This window comes from Ursus maritimus, unplaced genomic scaffold (genome assembly GCF_017311325.1).
Source record: "Ursus maritimus isolate PB19 unplaced genomic scaffold, ASM1731132v1 scaffold_18, whole genome shotgun sequence".
NCBI classification, from domain to species: Eukaryota; Metazoa; Chordata; class Mammalia; order Carnivora; family Ursidae; genus Ursus; species Ursus maritimus.
Window position 1 is genome coordinate 54,629,123 of NW_024424230.1, and position 15,355 is coordinate 54,644,477.

Here is a 15,355-nt window from a genome sequence, read left to right on the forward strand (position 1 = left end):
GAAAAGGGGGAAGCAGTGTACTTTCCCAAAAAGTAATCTTGAAAAACAAGAGGAGTAACCTAAAGTATAGTGAACTGAGGGCAGACACTTGGGTTTTCTACCTTGTGCGCTTAATGCTTCCTTGTTCAATATTATTAATCCTAATTTAGATATAATATAAAAAGGCATCACATGTATGGGGCATGAATACATGGGGTCATGGAATTAGTGGAAGCCCAACGTGGCCAAAATAAAACCAGCAGAAGTTTAACAGGGATAGATGCTGGACCTCCACTTCCCCCCACCCTCAGTCCATCAGCAAACACAGCATAATCTTGGCGAAGGTAGAGAAGACATTATGGTCCCTTGTGATAAGTATACACAATATGAAAACAGTACTATGAAAAAAGCTATCATGATCACAGGTTGAAGTAATAATGCCATGCTATTAACGACAGAAGATGACCCTTAGCGTCCACAAATTTGATCATTACTATTTAGCTCTGCACAAGATATTCGACAGCCATTCTGCACTCAACTGTTGAGGGTCACAACAGTACTTTTCCAACTTTTGCATGCACAGATCACCTGGCGATCTCATTAAAAATGCAGGTTCTGACTGCAGGTCTGAGGTGGGACTGGGATGCTTCACAGCAGAGCATCTCCCAGGGGCTGCCATTTTGGATTTGAAAGATTAAATGATCTCTTGGGTTGTTTCTAGCTTGATTACCCCGGGGTTGGCTAGTTCACCCAAGCCTTGGCACAAAGATCAGCAGACTAGTTAGTAAGATCACGCCTCCCCCAGCACTTTTCTGTCACTATTTAACCCGAACTCCGGACTCCCCATCCGGCATTCAAGTCTTAGAGACACTGGGCAACTATTTCCAGAGGAAATGGGGTGCTTCAGTGAAACAGAGGCTTTTGGCTTACTGTAAAGAGGGGAAAAGTCTTCAAGAGTTCCACAACTAAAGACATAATGGAAGAACAAGGTCAACTGAGCATCAACCAGGGAAATCTATTAAAGCAAACCAGTGGTTTGATTCCTCAGCCCTGTTCTGCCCAAATGATGGTGCCACAGGCCTGGTTCAGTCACAGTGAAAATGCTGCTGTTGAAAACACAGTGAAATGCTTACAACCTAATGTTAAAATTTAAACGAAGGATATTTACACAGCACAGGCTAATTCTGACGGACAGTCACCCTTTAAGCCTGAGTCCCACAGGATGCTGGCATTCTGACCAGGTGTCTTCACAGAGGCCTGCGGGGAGGGCTTTGCACAGGGTGGGAAGAGGTGGGTTGGAGAGGACAGCCTGGCATCTCGTCCCTGGCTGCCTTGGAACCTTGCATTTGAGCTTCCAGGAGAGGGTCCAGGTGACAGAAGGAGAAGGGAGAGTTTTTAGAGCTCCTTTAAAGGCAAAAGCAGGGCCATTCACAGAAGGTGGGGCCAGCTCCCCAGTCTGGTGAAGAAAACAGCTGGAGAGAGGTGGGGAAGGCCAAAGAGACACAGTTCATCACCACGGCAGTACCCTTGAGGCTCTCTCTTTCTTCTGTGTCTTATTAAAATAAGATTTTTAATATCATTATTCTTCTACTTTTTAAGTTCTTCTCCATATCATATTTTATTCTGATAATCTAGGCAAGGAAAGTTATTTGATTTCCACACGTTAGTAATGAAGAAATCAGAACCCAGACTGAACCACATTAACAGATTACTCTCAAATAAACCACATTGACGTAAACCCTCCATAGCACATTTTTGTTTAACGAACCAGTAAAAACCCAACGGCCCGTCTTTACTACACTCTCCACTACAGTTCGCACACATTGCCCATTCTAAGGTTTTTGGTTCGAGTTCAGGTTGCAGGTTCCACACAGAGAGCTTTCCCCTTCCTCAGCCCACCCTTCCCCTGCCCTTCCCTCCCCTTCCCACACCTTAGCACAGACCTCGCTCTGTGTTTCCCCCACTCCTCTGGCTCTCGCCCCGAAGAAGTTGGCAAGTTTAGGGGCCTCATTTGTTTCCAGGAGAATGTCAGCCCTTCTTCCAACTTCTGGGACCATGCTCCCAGGCTGCCAACACAGCACTTCTTTAAATGTGGTGTTCATTTCCTCATGGGGACTGCATTTCCCACAGAGTTCCCTTTCACTTGCCTGTGTGGACAATCACTCAGACTGAGGATGTCCACTGCGATTTGACTCACGAGGAGCACATACTTAAGTATACATGGTAACTAGTATAATATCCGAAATTTACTTTAAGATACTTCAGTATAAAGAGTGATAGTTTGTGTGTGTGTGTGTGTGTGTGTGTGTGTGTGTGTGTGTGTGTGTGTGTCTTAGGTTAAACTACCCAGATGCTACTAGTGTTAAAACTGGTGAGGTACCTCCCAGGGGTAATCAGCTGGTACTCCGGTCAGGAAGACTGCTCATACTCCAGACGTGCCCACCATACTGTCTGTCATCTCTCTCCATCAATACCAGCATTTTGCTAATTAGCAAGAAGAGTATCAGAAATGGGTATTAGGAAACCTACTGACTTGTTAATGGCATGATAATAGGTAATAGAAATGGACTCTCACTAGAGACATTCATGGTGGTCAAGGTAGCCCTATATACATTAAAATCTCTTAGAGAAACTTCTAGCTATAGCACAGAAAAGAGGTTGACAAATCCTCCCCCTGAAAAAAAAAATTATGTATTTGCACAAAATGCTTAAAAATAACCATTTCAGGACTCTGAAATCAACCAAAGACCAACAACACATTCAGATGCCGTTCTTTACGCAAAGCTGCCCAGGTTTCAGGTAAGTGGGTGAGATCCCCCCGCTGCCTGGGCTGCTCCAACCTGACCCGGCTCCACCCTGACCCGGCCCCCAGCCGCTGCACGGGATTACAAGGCAGCGCCAGCATGGGCTTCTGCAGGCTCAGGGCAGGGGCCTGACCACTGCCTCCATTTGGAGCAGAGAGTGGAAACACAATGATGTTGTCAGAAAAGTAGTAAATTCAGTAGAAAGTGAATAAACGAATAAATGAATGGGGATCACTTAAGGCTCTGCTGGCCTGTCCCGGGGGGGCAAGTCCCAGAGGGGCAACCTACAGACAGCTGACCAGCCAAACACATAACAGTGATGTTCTGGAAGCATGAGTGCCAAACAAGGGCTTGATCGGCTCTCCATAGGTCCCCGGTTTTTTTTTTTATTGGAAAAGAAGAAAACAGGAAAGAATTTAGCAAAAGAATTAAGACCAAACACACTGAAAACTACAAAACACTTTGAGAGAAATTAAAGGAGACCCAAATGAATGAAGAGAGCTCTTTTTTCATCGGAAGGAAGACTCAGTACTAACAGACAGCAATTCTCCCCGCACTGTTCTTAGATTCAGTCTCCGTCCTATCAAAATCCCAGTCGGCATCTTTGGTAGAAAGTGACAGGCCGATACTAATGGAAATGCAAAGGACCTGGAACTGTCAAAGCCATTTAGAGAAAAGCAAACAAAATTGAATGTCTTAAATTACAGATTTTAAAACGTACTGTAAAACCAAAGGAATCCAGACAGCATGGTGTTTGCATGAGCGAATACATATCAATCAATGGAACAAAACAGAATCCAGGAATACACGCTTCCGTTTATGGCAAATTGATTTCTGGCAAAATGCCAAGGCAGTTTTGTCTTTCCAACAAATGTTTGGGACCACTGTATGTCTACGTGCAAAAAAATGAATTTAGGCCCTGCCTCCTCACCATGCATAAAAGTTAACTCAAAATGGATCACAGACCTAAATGTAAGAGCTAGACTTGAAAAGTTCTAGAAGAAAATAGAGAATAGAGGAGAAAATCTTTGTGACCTTGGATTGGGCAAAAAATTCTTAAATATGACACCGAAAGAACAATCCATAAGGGGAAAAAAAGTTGATAAGATGGACTTAAAACAAATGGTGGTACAAAACACACTGTTAAGAAAATCTAGGGCGCCTGGCTGGCTCAGCTGGTAGAGCGTGTGACTCTTGATTTTGGGTTTTAAGTTTGAGCCCCACATTTGGTGTAGAGATAACTTAAAAATAAAATCTTAAAAAAAAAAATCTTAAGACAAGCCATAAACTAAGAAAAAATACTTTCAAATCACATTTCTGATAAAAGACTTATATCAAGAAAATATGAAGAACTCTTATAACTCAATACTCAAAAGACAGAAAACCCAATAAAAACCAGGCAACATATTGGAATAGGTATTTTTTAAAGATTTATTTATTTATTTGAGAGGGAGAGAGAGAGTGCACAAGTCGGGGGGAGGGGCAGAGGGAGAGGGAGAAACAGACACCCCGCTGAGCAGGGAGCCTGATGCAGGGCTTAATCCCAGGACCCATGAGATCATGAACTGACCCGACACCAAGAGTTGGACACTTAACCAACTGAGCTACCCAGGTGCCCCTGCAATAGATATTTTTACCATGGAAGATATGTGAATAGCTAGTAAGCATAGGAAATATGCTCAATAAGTTATTAGGGAAATGCAAGTTAAAACTCAAAATGCCACTTAACAGCCACTAAAATGATTACAATCAGAAAGACAACAGGTCGTGTTGGTAAAGATGTGGGATAACTGGAATGCTCATATGCTGCTGATAGGAATGTCAAATTGTACAGCCACTTTGGAAAAGAATCTCATAGCCTCTTTAAAAAATTAACATAAGGGGCTCCTGGGTGGCTCAGTCCCTTAAGCATCTGACTCTTGATTTCAGCTCAGGTCATGATCTCGGGGTCATGAGATTGAGCCCCATGTCTGGCTCTGTGCTCAGGGCAGAGTCTGCTTGGGAGTCTTTCTCTCCCTCTCCCTCTGTTCCTCCTCTCCCCTGGCTCTCTCCCTTTCTCTCTCTGTCTCTCTAAACTAAAATAAATAAATAAATAAAATCTAAAAAAAAATAAATTAAATTAACATAAACTTACCATAGGACCTCTATTCCACTCTTAGGAATTTCACTCAAGAGGAATGAAACACGTCTACAGCAAGACCTGAATGCAAGTGTTTATAGCATTATTCCTAATAGCCCCAGAATGGAAACAATCAAAATGTCCATCAACTGGAGACTGGCTCAAAAAATGGCTATCTACACAATGGAATAATATTCAGCAAAAAAGTATAACAAACTCCAGATACATGGCACAATCTAGATGAACCTAGAAAATATTATGTTAAGAGAGAGAAGATAGACACAGAAGAATACATACTGCACGGCTCCATGCATATGAAATTTCCAGAAAGGGCAAATCTAAAAGTACAGAAAGCAAGAGCCGAGGTGAGGGTGGAGGTGGGGGCTGAGAGCAAATGAGCATAAGGAAGCCTTCTGAGGTCTTGGAAATATTCCACACCAGATTGCGGGGACAACTGTACAACACTCTAAATTCACTAAAAACCATTGCACAGTACACATCGAATTGGCAGGATTTTATGGTATGTAAATTATACCCCGATAAACTGTTAAAACACGTCGGAGTTTCTCCTCACCCTTACAATGTACAGGATATAAAATCATGCAGTCTGCAGCCTTCATTCTGACGGATGGGGATGCCACCTGAGGGTTGATCCCTCAGATGTCCTGGATCCAGACACGTTTAAGGCAGGGTGCGTATTGCCTGATGCTGATTCAAGGGAGAAGTCTGCACACCCAGAAGGACAGAAAGCTGCAACTCTATCAAATTCATTACATATGGCCTATGACCTCTTTTGGACCTGACTGCTGATTAAGGTGTGTTAATAATGTGTAATGTGTAAGCTATGCACTTGACATCACCTGGTGGGTTAGGTTATAGGGGAGCAGTGAGTCCTCATGAACCTCAAACCTCTCAGTGGGTACCATCATTCACCAAAAAAAAAAAAAAAAACAAAAAAACAAACAAACAAAAAAAAAAACACTAAGCATTTTGTATAACAAAATTGGCTTAAGTCAGTTGGTAACAGAAACAAAGTGATGTTTATTTTCTTTACTAGCTGATTCCTTCAAATATCATTTTGGAAATATCTTCCTATTCAATTTGAAACTATTTCATTTACAGAAGACTGTTGCATGTACAAATTTTCAGGGACATCTGAGCACCTAAATGAGGCATATCTTAATTCAGTCAATTCTAATAACGAAAAAGAAACCAACAAAGTTGGAAACCACTAAAGACACAGGAGATGTTATGCTCATATTTCTAAGGAGAATAGGCCATTCTTTCACTCAGTAATAAGTGATTTTTATCAAACAAAAATCCATCTGTAACATAAATTCTGTATGCCTTTGTTCTGTTCCTGAGAAGAGAAGGACGGCTTAGCTCAGAATGCCTGCAGGAGAAGAGCTGTTCTTCCACTTAAACAGAGTGCTCGAACGGCTGGCAGGTAGAACTCCTTAAAAAAAAAAACCCTCAATTATGAAAATACAACTACAAGAGCTAGTTAACAAATGCCAACAAGGTAAAGTCACGCACCATACAGTATCCCGAAGTCGCTCTTTACAAGGAAACCCCACTGCAGTAGAAATGTAGAGGTGAATCCGAGTTCTCGTCCTGTTTACAGCGATATTACTCTAAAGCAACAAGCAGAATTGTATTGGTGTTTGAGGCCTTCAGAAGCAAAAATCTCTCCCAGATCGGAACCGGGAGCACACTTAGTGGGATTCGTTGGGTATTTCTCATGCTCATTTGACTACAAGCACTGGGGGTGCAAAAACCACTCATCACCAGTGTGTGGAACATTCTAGAAATGTAAGTACTTGTTGACTGTGTGCGTGAATACATTGCTGCCTTGAGATGCTTAGATGTTAGTGGCTCCAAATCCAGAAATAAGATTTTGTTCAATAAAATCAGGGTTTTAAATCTGTATTAATATCCACCATCAGCCATTGTTTTAATTATAAAAACATAATCCATGTTTTCTTTGTGCTGAATTGTAGGCGGGAAAAAAAACCAAATCAATAATCTTTTCCAGTTATTCAGCCCCTCCTGATTACCAGACTCTGCGGCTCTTCTCTCTCCATATTTGGATGCTACCTGTGAGCAGGGAAAGCATCTAGACTTCTCATTTCCACCGCTAGGTGGTCCCTGATCACGTGTTCTGGAATGTGAGCTAAGGTCTTGATCCCAGAAATATTGGTCCACCCTCTGGCCTTGTTTAATTACCTGAATTCTTCCTCGTTCCTGGTGCTGGAATCCCGTCACCTGGCCTTCCTGAGCTGGCACCCTGTCCTCTCCCTGCCACTGCTTCCCAGGAGATGATCACTCAGCTTAGTGACTTCCTTGACCCCAACTGCCTATCTGCGGGGATTCCCTCAGCAATGCCCACTGGATTCCTTTCTACTCCTGTTGCTTGTCTGCACTGGGCCTTCCATTCACACACCCAACTAGTATTCACAAAATTGACAGGAAATTCCAGGCACTGTGCAGGCGATTGGAAATAAGAACTCTCTGCCCTCAAGGAGAGATAGGCAAGTTAACAGTTACAAAACGACGGACGTGCTGCAGTTGTATAAACAAATTGCTATGGCAACAAGCAGGTGGAAAGCCCGAATGATGGGGTGGAACAGAGCACGTCAGAGGGCCACAGGGGAAAGAAACGATTTTCCATGGACTGTGTGTTCAAGGCTCACAGATGCAGCTACCACGTCGCATTGTGGGAACCGGATATCTCAGAATGGACAAAATAGGGTTGGCAGTGGGAGAAGAAGCCATGGAGGGGTCTGAGCACAGAAGGCCCTGGAAGTCCTGCTCACAGAGAGTGAGAAGCCGTTCAACAGGGGTGGGTGACACGGTCAACTTCATGGTCCCTAAATTCTCGGGGACTCTGGATACCAACAGCTTTCTGGGCTCTTACCGGTCACATGAGACTTCAACTCAGCACCTGCGGCTGGGCTGGTGCTTCCAGCAGAATTCTGCCCCCCCACCCCCGCCCCGAAGATGAGCCCAGGTCCAGACTGGTTCTGGTAGTCTGCGGTTAGTTAGTACAATTCCTTCCAGGTACCCTGAGCTGGGAGCTGGTCTGCAAGGTCAGTACAGGGGTGTGTGTTTGGCATGCATATATGTGGGGTATGTGTGGAGGGAGTGTGGTGGGGGGGGCAGTGCTGGGGATGGAGAAGGAAGAATGGCTCTTATTTTTTTGGGTGGGGCCAGAAGGGAAATAATAAGCCAAACATGGGGGGGGGCAACTTCTGAAGGAAGGCAGGAAAAGCAGTGCACAATGGATCGTCAATTAAAGACAAGATCCGAGGATAGGAGAAGTAGGTGGATAAGGACAGCTAGACTTTGTAGTCACCCGACCTGAGGTGAAGATTAGATCCATAGAGAAGGAGGCAGCCCAGATAAACCGAGAGAAAAAGATACTGTGGCGTGTCCCTTTAAAGGGGTTGGGAGGCAGGGACACGGCACCGGATAATGCCTATATACGGACTGGATTTACTAAATTTTGGACAAATCATTTAAAGAGTGAAGAGTAATCCAATCGACCAACCACTCAACCCTACAAGGCCAGATCTTATCCCCAGATAGGAGGGACTGTAAATGTCATATTTCCTCAGAAGGGGTTTTCATGAAAGAAGGGTGTTTATAGGAGCCAACGTCAGCAAACAGAGGTTGAAACCGCGCTCACGTAACCAGAATCGCAGCAGTTAATAAACATCAGCTGAGCACTTGCCAGTGACAAACACCCGTCAAGGGACTCCTGAGACACAAAGAAGGACCTGTCTTTCTCTGAGCCAATGTTAATCACATAGGCTGAGAGTCCAGGGACCCCTCACAACTTTGAGGTGTGTAGAAGCACCCCCGCTTCCCAGAGGAGTGGGAATGGCATGAAACAGACATGAGGCGAGCAAGAAGGGTACTTGGGTCTGAGCGCTTGGTCACCGCACAAGGCGTTAGCCTCCAGGCGACAGCAGGCTCAGTGGGTCAGCGCCCCATTCTGCCCCCATGGGTAAGGTAGGGGCTACTACCAGGCACTGCATCTTTTCCAAGTCTGCGTTGCTGGGTGATCGCATCACCGACACAGCAAAGTTTATGATGTTCACTTAGCAGCTCTCAACCCTGGCTGCACCGCGGAATCTCCTATGGGGAATTTTTATAAACTAATTTCTTTAGATTTATTCATTTACTTTAGAGAGAGAGAGCATGCAGGGGGTAAGGGCAAAGGGAGAGGAGAGAGAAACCCAAGCAGACTCTGTACCAAGCCTGGAGTCCGATGAGGGGCTTGATCCTAGGACCCTGAGACCATGACCTGAGCCAAAACCAAGAGTCAGAGGCTCAACTGACCACACCACCCAGGCGCCCCTCCCGTGGAGCACTGGTAAAGTGAAAATGACCGAGTCCCACCGCAGAGCACATAAATTCTACTCCCTGGGGGTGGGAACTGGGCATTGATGTTACTAAAATCAAATGTGCAGCCTGCAGAGGGAGCCTCTGTACTAACTGTGCCTCTTCCCCGGGGAGCATGCTAGTCCCGCAGGTGAGACCCGCGTTTCCCAGAAAAGGAAAGAAGCCCAAGGAAACAGACATCACCTGACAGGTGTTTGGTGTCGAAGCTGCTGCTGTCACTGCAGCTACTGCTGACCAGCTCTGGGACTCCCCACCTCCTGCCTTTCCCTGCTCCACGACTCGGCCTCCTCGGGTCAATGNNNNAACCTACACGACTATAAGTAAACAAAAGATAGATGGTAACACCCATGATTGAGACTTTGATCCTTCTATTTCTGCTCTGCCCCTATTTCTCATGGAGAACTTTTTTTTTTATATGCATTTTTCAATTCTGTGGACTTCAAAAACAAGTCCACCAAGAATGCAAGGAATGCAGCTGAGAATGGGGTCTTTAAGACACACTAGCATTTGTACATCTCTGACTCAGTGTCCCGAGATATGCTCCCTGCATGATGAATGAATGAGCAAACACAGGGACAAAAATTAGAAAGATGGAACAGAAACAATCTCACAAGAAAATACTACGCCCAACTCGAAGAAGGTATTAACTATTTAAAATGTCAACTCTCTTTAAGAAAAGCAATGGAAGCTTCCAACAGCATTTCACATGTTAGTGTATATATCGAACTCCCTCCACCTGATGCTTCTAGGACAAAAGAATGCCCATGAATCCAGGAGTGCAGTTGCTAAGAATTGGAAAAACTAGATTATGTATAAAGGTAGTGTTTGGGTGAAGGAGGTCAGAAGGCACAAACTTCCAGCTATATTTATATAAATATTATATATTTATTATATATAATTACATACACAAGTCCCGAGGAGGTAATGTGCTGCGTGGTGACCACAGTTAACAATACTGTGCTGCATATTTTAAAGTTGCCATAAGGGTAAATCTTAAAAGTTCTCATCACAAGAAAAGAAAATTGTAACTACATATGGGAATGGATGTTGACTACACTTATCATGGTGAGCATGTTGCAATATATACAAATATTGAATGATTATTTTGTACACCTGAAACTAATATAACGTAATATGTCAGTTATACCTCCGTTGAAGAAAAATGCCAGAATTACAAGTTCAGAATAAAGAAGGGGCTGGAAGGCTAGACAGGGGAATTTATAGGGTAGGAAATGAGTGCTAGCCCACCCTAGGACACAGTTAACAGGAACAAAGGTAAGCCAAGTGGCAGAGAGAGCTGTGGAAATAACTATTCCAACTAGAAACCCAAAAGAGTTGGCTTGAAGACCAACTAGGAAGTTGTGCTTTTCAAGTCCTTGTGCCTCTGGTTACCAAAATGGGAATAAGGGTTTTTTGAGACACAGATTCCAGATCCTATGTTGCCCTGGGAATGCTGGTCCCCTCGGGTGAAATGAAATATAGGGGGCTAGGGGAACTCACACCCAGAGCAGGGCCAGGACCCAGGGCTGGGGTGGCAATGCAGGGGCTGGGTAAGGCTTTAATAGCTATCAAGCTCTGGAGCCTTTGTGAGCGGGACCACCCTCCTCCTGCCAATGGCTCAGGTCCGAGCTAAAGAACCCTCTTCCCTCAAGTTATCTGTGTATTACTAGAAATGCAGGGAGCTAAGGTTTTGGTCTTTGCAAGAAAAATACCCTTCTTTTGGACCTTGACTTACAGAATTCTAAGCAAGCCATCCTAAAGAGGACCAGACAGCATCTTCTTTATTGTTAGAGAGTATTTCCTGAGGTTTCGGCAGGAAGTTAAGGAGCAATGGGACAAGATGCAGGAAATACTTCAGGGAACAGGGAACGAGGGCATTTTCTATACTTGCTCATGGATCTAAATTTGACATTCCCACCAGCACGCAGGAGGCTCTTTGGCACAAGAATTTGAGCCACACTGCCTGCTGGGCCGACAGCTCAGACTTCAAAGCTAGCTCAGGAATGAAGAGATGCAAACTTCAATCCCTGACTTATCACAAAAAACAGTGCAAATACAGAAACAGGCCAGTTGGTTGAGGCCATAATAACAAGGCTGGCCCGGGGCAGTAAGCTGCAGGCTGGGCATGGGTGGTCAGGCTAGGTTCTAGGTAAGAAACGGGGGTGCAATTCAGGTAAGGAAGTAACATGGACAAATCACGCAGCTGGAAGTCCATCTACCACTTGCAGTCAGGGAGGAAGGAGGCGCTCCGGATAGAGAAAGGCGTGGCTAAGGCTGGGTAGTCCTGACCGAACAGGAGGGATACTGGAGGGCCACAGCGGTGGCAGGACTAGAACTGGATTGGATGAAACAGGGGGCCCAGGATGAAGGCAGAGCTCCAGCAGTATTGGCCTAACTGCAGTGTAAGACCAGATTACGAGAAAGCGTGCGAGCATCAGAGACTTATTACAAGTGGCTGGTTATAGGGGCGCCTGGGTGGCTCAGTCAGTTAAGTGTCCAATTCTTGGTTTCAGCTCAGGTCATGATCTCAGGGTCCTGGGATCAAGACCCAGGCTGGCTCTACACTGGGCATGGAGCCTGCTTAAGTAAGATTCTCTCTCCCTTTCCTTCTGCCCCTCCCCCTTTCTCTCTAAAAACAAACAAACAAAAAAGTAGCTGGTTATAGTCAATTCAGACAGCAGGTGACTGTTGTCATGGTAACAGGGAGAAACAAAAATTTTAAAAATCAGGGAATTTTTTTAAAGGAAGAAACAAAAAATCAGGGGGACAATTTGGATAAGGAGACAAAAAAATGTAAAGGAAGACAAAGCCAAGGGAACAGAAAGACTGTCATGAACTGGGGGAAATCTGGAGGGAAGGGTTGGAGCAAGTTCCCCTGGCTGGGCCCGAGGTAACAAGATAATCACTTTTTGTTAGTAAAATTCTGTCACTACAAAAAGCTTGGAAGACATTTAAATGCATGCTATATAATAATGAGCATTGTTACGGGAGGGTTTTTTCCCCCTGAATGTTCTTTTCTAACTACAAAGGATGTGCTGGAATGCAGCATCTTCTTTATTGTCATGATTTCCTGAGGTTCTGGCAGGAAGTTAAGGAGCAATGGGACAAGATGCAGGAAATACTTCAGGGAACGGGGAACGGGTAACGAGGGCATTTTCGACACTGGCTCATGGATCTAAATTCGGCATTCCCACCAGCACGCAGGAGGCTCTCCGGCACAAGAATCCGAGCCACACTGCCTGCTGGGCCGACAGCTCAGACTTCAGAGCTAGCTCAGGAATGAAGAGATGCAAACTTCAAGTAGTAAATTCAGAAAAGCAAGAAAAACAAAAAAGGGCACATACAAGCTGAAGCCAGGATCTTACGTATTTCCACACACCGAAGTTTCTGGATGAACTCTCTGAGATAAATGCTTACCTAGGCAAGAATGTCATCCATCGGGCTGATTGGGATTCTCACCGCCTCCATTGTCTGTCTCCTGCCCCCGAGCAAGACACACAATCACTGGGAACAAGTTAACCCGAAGAGAGCTCTCCTGAGCCAGCCTTGAAAACACAAAGACTCAAGTGGAGGGATTCCGTGCTCTGGGCACGGACTGTCACCCTCAGCATCAAGGACATGAAAATCCAGTGAACCCAACTGTCCTGTCGCGAGGGGCTCCGGACTGAAACAGCTCCTTGCCGGCGTATTCCAACAGAGCCCAAGTTCATGACCTTAACTCAATTACTTCTTATAAAGGATTGTTTTTCTCCTCATTAATTTTGAAATGCCTGTATTTATTTACTCAATTGTCCATGGAGACATATTAGTATTTGGAAAACAAAACAAGCAAAAGAATTATCTGTAAGCATATAAATAAGTTACAGACATCTTTCTTAGGAAACTATAGTTTCTCTTGGTTGTCCAAATATTTCTAAGGAATGTAACTAAAAATGTCATCTAAGGTCCAAGATGGAGAGTTCTCTCTGGTCGTCTCCAGTTAATCTCTGTATTCAAAGTGCAGACTTAACTTTATTCTCTGGGAATTATTTTTAAAAGTTAAATTTTCTGTGTCAGCCATAGGTGTTCTAGTAACAAATCATATTAGTTGGTAAAACAACACACTATCCTAAACTTCTAATAGAATTATTCTCAAACCTGACTTCTCTAGATCCTAAATCTCCTAAAATATATTTTTAAAAAGTATTTGCTGCGTAAGGAATAGCTTGTTAATGCACAATAAACAAAACTTTCAGAATGAATACAGTGTCATGAAATCGATTGGTGACCTAGTTTTTAAATTCCGTAAGATCTAGGAAACACTGCCCTAATACCTTTCTGTCAAAGACCATGTTGAAAGGACAAGTTGAAGGTGACAAGTTTATGAGTATGTACGTTCATTAAATGATGTATTCATTCCTTGCAACAGGTCCACTGAAGTATTAGAATGGGGAGGGGGCAGTGGAGAGAGGAATATTGTCCCATGTTTTGTCAGGAAATTGGTGGGACCTCCCTTATACTGTTACAGAAGAAGTAGGTTCCATAAAGTAGCTTGCTTTTAAGAGTTCCAGGAAGAGACGTCTATGCAAGAATACACAAGAAACCAAAAGTAGTGTTTGCCTCAAAAGGTGACACAAGTCAAGACTGACCCTTTTTCTATAGACCCTTTAGTACCCTTTGAGTTTTGTACTGGGCATGGATTACCTATACAACAAAATGTTTTGACGTTACTTGATTCATAAGCAAAGATATTCCTTTCAATTTGGCTCAGCAAAGATAGGTGGCTATTCACTGCTGGGAACATCGCGAAGCAATGACGGCGCAGGCATGGATAAACAGTCCTTGCTCAAGTCAGTGGGCGAGACAGATTGGCCAGCCAATTGTTCACACCACCGCCACCGTGATAAGGGGATACGTTTGACAATAGCATTACGTGGAGATTAGGGAAGAGAAGCTAATAAATACTTCAGCATCAGAGGACCAGGAAGGTTTTCCAGGGCATCAGAACTGAAACAGCAGACTTGGCTGGCACTTCACAGCCTGCGTGCGAGGAAATACTGGTTGCCTATGAGTACGTACAAGTGTGCCTAAAATAGTGCCCCTCAGCTCTGGGATAAGGTGCCAGCTGGAGTCCCAGCCTCCTTGGTTTACCCCCAGTGTGATGCACGTCACTGTTATTTTGTGTACACACGTGAAAAAGTGAGGGGTGTGGGTGGCACCAGTTCGAGCCCATATGGTGGTTTTCTAGAAAAATCACAGAGGTGGATGAGCTGAGAAGGGAGAGGAGGGGAGGAGGGAGGCTGGACGAGAGAACATCACAATATTTCATGGGAAAACAAACAATTCCTGAGCCTAGTCATCAGTGGGGACAAAAAAACCGGAGAAAGATTGCACAGATTTTCAGGATGTAAAATCGACAAGCCTTAACGACCAAATGAATGTGCGCAATGAAAGAGGGAGGGGTGCCCAGGATGGTGAGCTCACATGACAGGCATAACAGTAAGGGCCATTGCCACGGACCCTGTGCCTGTGACACGGTGTCGTGCCCAACACCATGCCAATGTTTTCATGTATTAATCATGTGAATCCTACCCATTTTATAGACAGGAAGCCTGACGTTCAGAGCTGCTAAGGTGTTAACCAGGGACAGACCTGATTCCAAGTCCAGATTCGACATTTTGAAACAATTATGCATCCCAGAGACTATAGCTCAGAGGAAGGCCTCCCCCATCGTTCTGTGTAAAACAGTAACAAGGATGCTCGTAGATAATATCCTTTGAGGGCTAACCCTGTAGTAGATACCGTTCTAACACTTTCCTTGCATTGCTGCATCTCATCGTTAACATCTTCTCCAGGGAGGCCCCATTATTATTCCCAGTTTGCAGACACTGACACCAAAGCACAAGAAAATTAATTTGCCCAATTTTTCCCAGCTAGTAAAGCCAGAGAATAAAACGTCTGATGCTTACAGATATATCTTGTCACCCCTCCCCCAAACTTACCATGGATGGTAACGAATATCCATAGGGCTTTATGAACGAATTATTATAAAATGGTAGAGTGTTTC